Source organism: Pinus tabuliformis, chromosome 6 (genome assembly GCF_031772625.1).
Source record: "Pinus tabuliformis cultivar Carrire ecotype Pingquan chromosome 6, CPIR1, whole genome shotgun sequence".
Lineage (NCBI taxonomy): Eukaryota > Viridiplantae > Streptophyta > Pinopsida > Pinales > Pinaceae > Pinus > Pinus tabuliformis.
The window spans coordinates 1,749,082,523-1,749,094,631 of NC_142292.1; positions in this window are offsets into that span (position 1 = coordinate 1,749,082,523).

Genomic DNA, 12,109 nt, shown 5'->3' on the forward strand with positions numbered 1-12,109 from the left:
TTTCTTCCAATTGTTGTGGTGTCAACCTTATAGGTTGTGGAAGATTAGGGGCAACAACACTTCCATCTTTATAGTTGTGAGTAGTATGCTTCCTTGTTGCCATAATTTTGCTCTCCATTTGTCTTGCTAACCTAAATGCCTTCTCTAATGAATCAAGTTCCCAAAGGCGAACATCATGTTGGATATTATCCTTTAAAGTCCCTATGAAAACATCAATCCTATGCTCCTCTAGAATATTTTTTACCCTTATGTTCAATTTTTGGAACTCCTGAATGTGCTCCATTATTGAACCCTTTTGTTTGAGAGTTATCAATTGGCTAAAAAAGGTGTTGCTTTTTGTATCCTCATAATGTGCTGTCAATTCTTCCATAAAAATTGCCCAAGTGATAATTTGTTTAAGAGAGCAAAGTCATTGATACCATACAAATTGATTTGGTTCCAAATATAAAGTTGCAACACGTACCTTTTGTGTGTTTTGCACATTATTGAGATTGAAAAATTGCTCCATCTGTAATATCCATGTTACGGGATCCTTGCCATCAAACTTCCTCATATTGATTTTTGGAATATGGTGGGTCTTCGGTCCAACATTATAGTCTATGAAATCATGATTAACATTTCTTTTGTTCTCATCATGAGTTTCCTTTACTACCCTTTCACCATTAGTAAGCATTTCTTGTAGAAACTTTGTCAAATCTGTCTTCAAATCTTCCATGCCTATCTTCAAATTAGCTTTCACGTCATTCATCTTAGCTTCTATGCCTTTCTTTAAACAATCCATCTTAGCTTCTACACCTTTCTTTAAATCATCCATCTTAGCTTTTACATCTTTCTTTAAACCATCCATCTTAGATTCTATTACTTTTTGTGCAAGTGACACTTGTTGCACTTGGTCTCGTAATTTTGATATATCATTTTGCATTTCTTCTTCTTCCTCATGAGTAATGCTAGAGATTTTAGGTTGCTTACTAGGTGTTTGCATTTTATTTCCTCGGGGCATCAATTACCTATAATAATGCTTTACTATGTCCTTTGAATTCTTTCAAACTAATTTTTCAAACCAAGCTTATGCAAAAATTTAAAAAATTGCACACCTTTTTCCACTTTGTAGGAGCTTGATATTGAATTTGCTGTATCTTTGTAATTTCGGATCATCCAACTCTGAATTGTGACCTGCAGTAGCCCTCTGTGTCCTCTTTCCAACTCCACCAGTTTGATCCAAATTGGATTCTCCAGGGAAGAGTTATGCCAAATCTCCCACAGTGACCTAATTATAGAATACTTTAGTAGAGTGAACTTGTACAATGTTCCACGAGTCACTATTTCAACCTTTGGCTCTAAAAAATATATACAAGAAACTACAGTCCATCCTCTTTCTGTAGCTTCTTACGAAATTTCAATCCGATGTTGAGAGAGAACATTCTGACGATTTTCCCCTAATCACCTGTTTGGAATGTAATTCAGGAGTCTACAAAAAGACCAACTTCCTTAGATCATATCTCCACAAATATAGTGTGCAAAACTCTGAAATTCGGACCCGAGGTTTAGTGCAATTTCATCTCAAATGGGTTTTTTTTTTAGCTTCTGAAACATCGCAGAAAAAAAAAAATTATAGCGAAAATTCCACAATGACCTATTTGGAGCAGCGAAGCCCTAGAATCCAAAGCTCTGATACCAAATGTTATGAAACCAACCCACAAAAAGATAGAAAAGATAGATCAACGCCTTAGAATTCAACCTCTTTAAGGGGGCAACCTCCTTTACATTACATAAATGAAAAATTCTTGGATGATTCAAATGACAAAACCTCCTTTCTATATATAGGAGTCTAAGGAGTCACAATATAACCTAGTCAACCTAACAATAGTAATATAAAGCCACAAAAATAACAATAGAGGGATTCTATGGGGCACAATAATAACAATATGGGCACAATAGGGGCACAACAATATTAATAAGGGATACAACTACAATACTAATGGGGTAATCACTAGTATTATAGGAACCTAACAGTTAGTCATTGTTAGTGGGGTCACTTAAGATTTCTCATTTTGGGTAGTATTTCACTTAGAAGAGCTATGGTGGCTAATGTTTTTAGTCACCTAGTCACTAATTTCCCATTTTCTACTAGTGATATGTGCTGTTGAGGCTTCAAAGTTTAAGTACATAGGTCACATTGTAAGAAAGGAAGGAGTACGAGTTGATCCCAAAGTCATATCTATGGAAGTGTGGCCCCATCCAAAAACCATAAATATCTTACATGAATTCTTAGGACTTATAGGGTACTATAAGAAGTTTGTAAAAGGTCATGAAAAATTGTACCCACTTTAACCTTAGTACTAAAAAATAATTCTTTTACTTTGAAAGAGGCGATAGGAAAAACATTATGAACTTTAAAATATGCCATGTGCACCATTCAAATGTAAAATATTCCATGTACGCCACCTCAATATTAACTTATATGCCATGTTTTAATGTTTTTTATCTTGGAATGTGATGCCTCAAGTAGAGGTCATGAATTATTACTAATGAAAGTAGGTCACCCATTCATTAGTAAGCCATTATATGACAACAATTTGGATAAATATATATATGAGAAAGAGAAGATAATAATATTGCATGCCACAAATACCTAGTAATTATACTTCATCAAGTGATGGTTCTTGTTCAATATTGACCATCATTGTCATACGTACTTGAAAAAAGGTTATTCTCACCAAAATAACATAAGAGGGACACCAAGATACTCAATTATGAATATTATATTATCTATAAGAAAGGTAAAAGAAATGTCATAGCTAATGCCTTACCTTACCAATTGAAGGAGGATGGATCGATTTTGACCTTAGCTTTACTATTTAGGTTTTCTTGAGAAATCCCATCAAGAATGGTTTGAAACACTAGTACAAAATGGCAAATTAGTTACTGAAAAAACAACTAAAATTTTCATATAAACAATCATTTTTCACTGGGTGATCAATAGTGGCTAATTTACAGTATCTTGTAACACGACCAATTTTTAGTCGTATTTAATTTACTTATTAATTGGTTGTCTCAATTTTATTATCTAGTAGTATATTTAGTCATCAATTTGGTCATTAATTTAGTTATTGATTTAGTCATTAATACTCACAATTAATGACCAAATACACAACAAAATATACTACTACATGATTACTAGAGAAAACCAATTATTTCCCAAAGAAATATGACCAAAATGTTGGTTGCGTTATAAGATATTATAAATTACCTACTAATAATCATATATATGCAAATTTTAGTCACCTTTTGAAACCAATCAATGACCAAAAAAATATGACTAAATTCTGGTCGTGTGATAAGATATTCTAAATTAGCTACTATAGTCATATATGTGCAAACTTTAATCATCATTTATAATAAAAATTTTATCATTTATAGTAGTCATTTATCTTTTTCTGGCAGTTTCATATTCATTATATAAATGATTGACTTAGTAGTTTATATTAATTTCATTTACTTTCACTAATAATCATTATAAATGACTAATTTAGTTATCGTATATTCAATTTATTAGTGTTTGTCATTAATCAATATAAACTGTTAATTTAGTAGTTTTAGATTGATTTTATGTTTTCATTATTAATCAGCATAAATTAATTAGTATGATTTTGCGACTACACTAAAAAATGTCATACAATGTGCATAATCATCTAATTTGAAAACACAAAGTTACATATGTTAATTACAATACTAAATAATATCAAATACAAATGTAAATAAGTTCAACCACTTAAATTATATTATATGAAACATCAAGTATTACAATATGAGTTTCTAACTTAATATTGGTTGGACTACAATTTACACAGGAAATATTGTTTTATCACTTCAAAACATTATTATTATGTTGCCAAGGCATTGCAAGTGAATTCACCAACTCTAAAGGTTTGACTATCAGTTTGTATGTATGTGTCTCATGCGAGATATTGGCTTTAAGGGTATCACTAGACTGGTTCTCTTCTCCCTCTCTCTCTCTCTCTCCCTATATTTATCTCTCCAATGTTATTGTTCTCCTCTTTCTTCAATTCCTTCTTACCATCAACACTGAGTTCCTCTTCTAAAATAAAAGAAAATAAAATACATAGTATAAGACATGAAATACGATGAACACAAGAATATAAAATAAAGTATGATATGAAGAATTTATATGACATATACCTCAACATCAATGATGTCAATGTCATTTATCCCCTTAAAAGCAAGAAACTCAAACATGTTTTCTTCAATTTGGCGATAGTGGCCACTATGTGGCCATATGACCTGTATAAACAAAATAAATAAAATGTCACCATAAAAGAGAACATATTAGGAAATTAGTATTCAACCTTCAAAAAAAGATTACACACATTCATGTCAACTAAGGTACATGCTAAAAAGCTCATGTTGTAGATAACTTGTGAAAACAAATGGAAAGAAAAAGACAACATATAATAAATAATGTATGACAATTGCCCTTTAAAAAGTGAATTATTTGCAAAGGTGGGGTTGATATATAATTTCTTCTCACTACAACATGCATTTACACATGACCACAAAACTTTTATTTATTTGTGAATAAATAAAATTGAAGAAGAATAGAATTATTTATCTTTTAAACACCAATTATCGTTTCCCAATGTGATTAGATGCACGTGATATGCCCTTTTTGTGTTGGGCTACATAAACTTTAACTCAACAACATTCTATATGGTGTACACAACACTCTCCTAATTCAAAAGGATGACCTAAAAGCACACAGGTTAAAATTGAAGTGTACTATATGATTAACTTCAAAAAGGAAACAATACATGCATTGGAAAATAGTTGAAATATTTTCTACTTGTTGCAACAAGTAATAAACAATTTTTTTTCAAGGGTCATAAGAAGCTAAAAAAGTAATCAAGTTATTAATTAAAAAAAAAACTAATAGAAAAGTTCATTCTTTAGTGTGAAAATGAAATTTTTTATTTGTTGTATAACATAACGAGATGAAACCAAAACCATCAAATATATGCAGACAAAAATCTCAAGATAAGTGCAACTAAAGACTCTTGGTATATACAACAACAATACCTCCCTTTTTGTAGGATGAACATTCACATCCACATGTTCAAGTGGCAGCAATATACACATATCGATAAAAGGTTTTGATGCCTTTGGTAAGATGGCGGAGTAAACAACTTCAATTGCTCTTTTTAATGCATCTCACTCGACCGACATATTTGCAATAATTAATAAGGATTGCACATTATTAACAACATTCTTAAAGGTAACAACAAGCATGCTACCTTCAGTTACTAGCTCATGAGTGAAAAAGTATGATTGTAGTCATAATAAGCCATGATCGTAATAAATTTAATAATATGACACTAAAGTTTAAGATATTCAAAATAAAAAGTTGGAAAATTGGTATGAATTATGTGGACTCTAGAGATTATTGGTCCAATGGCCAAATGAGTTCAACACAAAATATGGAAGCTTGGAAATATTTGTGATGTTTTCATCCTTGATAACGGTCCAATAGCAATGTTGCATGAATTTCCAAACTAAGGGGGTAGGGAATGCAAGGAAAGGTGTCTGGAATAGTTGCAAACTCACCCCAAGATTTCAAGTTTCAAGGAACAACAAAAAAATATATTAAGTTTTTGAAAAATATAAAATTATCCAACGAAATAAACAAACATACCTAGGAATTTTAAATTAATAGAAGGATGATACATACATGATAGGGTTAAGAAGGACACAAGTGTGGAGTGCCTTAGAGTAGGGTTTAAACTTTAAAGATAGATATAAGGTAGAAGCACTATAATTTTTTGAATTTTATTGTTTCTTTACTTATTTTAACAAAATTTATATTATTTGCAAAGGAATGTGCACATACACCTCGATGAAAAATTCAATTCCACTCCAAGTATGTGAAAAAAAATACACTTGTCATTGTTTTCCAAGGCACCATGGTCAACTATTCATATAAAATAAATTCCTCTTTTAATTGAACAAAATATTTTATTTAAAATAAACATCCACAAATACAGTAATACTAAAATAATTAGAGCAATCATAATAATAATTCAAATATTAATTACATGTATTACATTGATAAAATTTAAAGGAAAATATGCATTATCTAAAGAAAATTATTTGGTAGTAATTCCCTTACAAGGAGATCAATTGATATTTTGATTCATTTTGTGAAGAAATCACAAATTTCACCCTTCACCTGCATGACAATCTTAGCACAAGTGCAAGTCCCATTTTGTGGCTTGATTACCTTGCCAATTCTCTTGACTCAACTAGTAATTTGATCACCATTGGAGTGAGCATTGTTTATGGTCATTCAAAAAGCAAAGGAATCTATATACAACATCATGGATCTCTTCTTTAACTTTCTTAGTGACCCACATATTTGAAAAAGCAAAGGAAGATAATTATCACAGTTAGACCCCGCAATTGGGTGATCAAAATAAATGTGGGAGAGATGGTTGGCTCATCATAGTTTGTCACATTCCATCACCAACATCTCCTCGAACATGAAAACTCTGAGAAATTTTAAGTTGGAATTGATCTCCTATCTCCGTCAACATCCTCTCCTCGACATCCCATACCAGTGGCACTGATCCTTAGAATAAGCCATAACCATTATGGAAGCATGTGGGTTTTATGGGGCATCAATTTCACTACATCATTTATAAGTCGTTGGGTGTATGCATTGGATTTCATGTTCCTGTCTCTCACTCCAATGGCATGTCCTCTTCTTCTCAAATTCTTCACTCTACTGGCTCGTCCCTTTCCTCATTGTCACAGTGATTTTTTCTTTTCATCCCTTTGCACTCCAATGGCACCTCGCTCAAGCCATTAGGGCCACTTTGAAATGTGGTGTCCATGTGCAAAATATTCCACTTTTGAGAGTGCCTACACATTCCATTGCAAGGTCTCCCCAAGTTGTAATAAATGCTTAAGGTTGATAGAGGATGATGGCCAAAAGGAAAGAGCTTTGCTCCACTCTAAGGATATCAAAACTCCAATGGAGAACTTCATCCCAGATTTGGGTTCTAGTCACACTCATGTCACAATTTTTTTTAAATGTTGTAATTATATGTGCATACAAAGTCCTTTGTAGCTCACACACTCTTAGGGTAGGAGGAGGAACATATGGAGCTCCAAGGTCATCTAGATAGACTTGAAAAGCAAGGTAAGTTCCTTACTCTCTATTTGTAGTTAGCAAAGAACCACAGTAAATTTCTGGCCCCAGAAGTATTAGTTGGCTCATAGGACCACCCAATTAATCTATATACACATCATTCAGCCAAGATGGTTCCTCCATGTTTCTAGTTAGAGTGTTCCAACTCCTCGCGCTTTAGGCTTGAGCAATCACTTTATGTCTCTACATATTATTGCATAATAATTCTAACTTTTTGTATATTTAGACTTCTGTTTTGACTCTATTATTCTTTAAGTTTTGTATATGCCAATAGTAATTGACAGTAATAAGATGTGATAAAGCCAGTTTCCATCGGGACAAACTTATAATTTACTCAAGTTTTTAGTAACTAATATTTCAAATTTAAAACTTAGATTACTAGATTCGAAGAAGCAAAGTTGTCTTTACAGTTGTGACAATGACCTCCTTGTTCATTTCTATCATGGTTTTTAAGTAATGTAAGTATTTGACAAAAAAATAGAGAATTGGGTCATGGGACACATATTCCAAGATTAAAGGGGGATTATTGCTTGGAGGACTTGTTTATGTCATGGACCAAAAGAGGCTAATAGATGGAGTGAAAAGAGAAAAAATCAAGTGGCACATGATCACTGGCCAGCAAGACTACTGGGGGTGACAAGTCCAACAACCTTAAAAATATGAAACTAAACATCAATGAGGTAGACTATGATTGGTTGGAAAATATGTTGGGCTATCAAGGAAAAACAAATGGATTAACCTGCCCTCATGGTTGAGAGAAGAAAAAATAAATTACCTAGGGGAGGGAGGCACAAAAAGGACAAGGATTTCGAAGTTGAGGGGGGTGTTGGCTAGCCATTTCCAGAGACCAAAATGGGTACCTTAGGAGGTTCTCTTTAAAGATAGGTATGAAGTCCTGAGTTGGATATTGTCCAACTATATGCATATCTATAGGGTAAGGAATAGGGGCCATTCGAGTTTGGGGGAAAGTCTCTCCTCACTCGAGACTGTAACATGAAGTTTTTGAGGGAAGAAATTACTATGATTTAAATGGTGGAGGAGGTATTCCTTTGGAATACCTCGATGGTTTATAATATTGGTTTCAGTCTTAAGAGTAATGATCTAGGTGGATCCAGACACATCCAAAAGTCCAAGAGGACTCAGGAAGGGTCAAAAATCAAAGTGTTTGGATTATGCTTGAACTAGGTTCATGTTAAAGATCTCGTCGTCGTGATCACGGTGGTGTGAATGGTTCATCAAACCGAGTCCGTATGTGAAAGTTAGGAGCAGTCAATGTTTGGTTGACTTTTGTTGATTGGGCAGGCTTACTGGAGACACGATTTGGACTTTTTCCAGCGGACAGAATCCGGCCAACTCCACCCGAATTCTGAGCAAAATTGGCGCCTCGTTAAAATGTCTCCTTTGGTCAAAAATCTAGATTTTTAAATTGGCCAAATTGTTTTAATAACAAAAAATTATTAAAAAAAGGGTGGGCCACCAACACCACCACCTCAATCCTTATCAACAATTATTAATCAAGGGCGGGCCACTACCCTTGACCCCTCCCCCTGTACTTGGCATAACCGTTGGGACCGTGGTTTATCGCCGGGACCGAAACCATTGCACATAGAAAAATAGGCGGTGGGCCGACCCTTGAGGCATGGACCCAACCACCATTAAACACTACCACCGTAATTTAAAACAATCAAACTGTTGTGTATTATTTCAGAAGGGGCAAGATTTGATCCCCTGACCCCTCCTCAACTACTTTCTAAGATTTCCACTGTGCCACAACTATTTTGTTGTGTAATCTTCCCACGATTTCATATTTAAACCTATTTGCTTAGTGCACCATGGAGGGAGGTAGTTTGAGGCAGCATGGAAGAACTAGGAGCGGGCACGGAAATTGAGACATAATACTTTTTTAATTAATTTATTGTAGGTGCAACCATGATTGAGCAAAATTCTCAGGAGGGTGAAATTTTTGCAGTGTCCAAATTGGACAAATTTTATGTCGATCTTACACCTCTCAACGACATGAACCCGATGGCGTAGTCAGTTCCCTTATATGAGCTGCCGAATTGCAAAGGCCCCAGAGGAGGGAATGTTTTAGGAATCTAGGGGGAATCTAAAAGATTCCTTGAGCCCCACATTTCCACTTTCTCAAAATTCATAAATTTGACAGTTGATTTTGCACTATTCGATGCCACAAATCTGATGGTGTGTTCAGATTTTCCATTTGCTCATTTCATTTTTTGGCTGCTTTTCTAAGTGGAATGTAGGTGTCATCATTCATGTGTGAGCAGTCATTTCCATGCGATTCGACGTCGTGAGGTTGATGGCATGAACAACTTCAGTAGTTTGACATCCTCTTCTTCAGATGGCCCCTGGATGTGAGGTATATGTACTGTGTTCATGTACTTCTTTTTCTATGCATTGTGCTACACAAATCCCTGTTTGATGTTTGATGGGGGATCTTGTTTCTTACTTGTTTTCATGATTCCTGCTTAATGTGATGCAGAATCATCTGTGTGATGTACTTGTTGTCATGATTCATCATGTTTTATTTGAGATCCCTTTGTCATCATGTTGATGGGATACTCATGTTGTCGCCATGTATGTTTGCTGAGATCCATTTTATGCCATGTTGCAAGATGCTCACTATCATCATGCATGATTTTATGTCATACTGATAGGAGTCCTCTTGACTGAGAGTTCCTGTAGCAAAACATCTCTTGGAGTCACTCCCACATGAGGTAATTTTCCTTGTATGATAACAATGTCACCTCTTATGTACATCATCACTATTGACAACGCTTAATGCAGCGGCCTACACCATCTTGACACTGGGGATCGCAGACGTAGTCCCTCCTGAACGAACTTCGTTATCAACGTCTTGTTATTTTATGTTGCTGATGATTGTCATGTTCCTCTTCTTTACAACATATAGATGTATTCATTTATGTTCTTTTAAAAATGAAATTTAACACATCACAAAAGTAAAAGGTCTTGGAAGGGTCCTTTGTCACACCCGGACCTGGATCAAGTGGTATCGGAGCAGTCTTTACATGGATGTGAATTACAAACGTGAACAATGGAACGTGTAGTGATAGAGGATGAAAAAGCGATGTATGAGACCATGCTCAAAATTTCCAAAAGGATGGAAATAATGTATGAAACTCTACAGAAAGAGACAGAGGAAAAGGAGTGATTGCAGCTTCAGTTGCAAGCCACAGAAGAGGCCATGGAAGAAATGAAGCACAAAAACCAAAATCTTCAAACAGAGAACGTTAAATTGAATATGCTTCTACATGAAGAGAAAGAGGAGAAACATAGTTTTCTATGATAGCTGCAAGGAAAGGATGAGGCCTTGGAAAAGTTGCAACATGACCCATGTGAAGTAAAATGTAATTCTTCAAATTCATGTATGTTTCCTGATAATGATTTCACTATTTTTGAAAATCATACCACAGGAATTGGCTCCAAATTGTTGAAGAAAATGGGGTATGAAGGAAAAGGCTTGGGCATTAATGGCCAAGGCATTGTCATCCCCATCAAAGTGGAGAAATTACTCCATTATATAGGACTTGGGTATGTCAGAAAGGAAGTTGGGGAATGCACCGAGATAGCTAGTGAACCACCAACAACAGATGATCAGTAGCCCTCATCAGTTCTTTCCAAATCGATAGAGGAGGTAAAAGATGTTGATTTCCTTTCAGTTTCCTCTTCACATAGTATGGATTTTGTTGGAGATTTGGAGATCCGAATTACAGGGACAAACATGAGGCTCCTTACTTGGATGAAGCACAAGGAGGAAGAATAACTTGGTGTCAATAACCAAGGAATGACTCAACCATTAGAGGTTGTGCAGAGACCTCAATTTACAGGCTTGAGATATACCGAAGGAGAATGCTCGAAGGTGTCAGATTCTTCCGAGACAGTGTCAAAATCATCAAGGAAAGAGAATGATGGGAACACATACCCATCATCCCCTGGTAGTATCCATTGCAGGAAAAGAGCTGAGACAAGCTCTCATCACCATACTTACACCAGAGACAGCAAGGAAAGGTATAACCACTCTCGACATTTGAATGTTCATTTCGATTACAATCATGTTGTTAAAAATGAATGGAAAAAATGGCATTGAAAAACACGTACCTTTTGTGGATTACATAACCATACATATTCTAAGTGTTGGAAAAGAATGGAAGCACACAAAAGGATGAGGCATGAAAGACCCTCTCAATAACAGTTAAAGCAGATCTAGAGGAAGAAGATCTATTACAGTCATTGCGACAGAAGTGACTATCAAAGAGCCACATGTTGGAGGCTCCATCTAGAGTAGCTCCTTAAAGACAAAGCATCAGTGCCTGAATCAGATGAAACGATTGTTCAACAAGAAAAAAACAACACAAGGAGATGACCCATTCACATTGATAAGTGAAAAATGGTTTCTAGATATGTTAGCGTGTCATGGTCATGCTTTTGAAAGTCATTTTTTTTCATTTTAAAATGTAAAAGTGACGATTTGTTTCCATCACTTGCTAAGAAACAATGATGTCTGCTCTTCTTTTGAGTTTCATGATAAACTGTGAAAGTGATGTCATGTTTCCATCACTTGTCAAAACTAAAATAATGTTTGGCCTTATTGTTGTAAATCATGTGTTGCATTGATTATGTGTTTTCCACCACTTGTTGAAGCAACAATGATATTTCGGCCTTGTTGTCATAGCTGGGGTATTGTATCCATATTGATGTAAACTTGACCATCGAGTATGTGTTATAAAATCATGTCAAGTATGGGATGCTTGGGTCATTAGTTGGTCTTGTAAATTAAGCATGTAATTTGCAGAATTGTACTATAGGTTTGCAAAGGCAACAGCTGTCGGCTCATCACTTCAGGCTCTG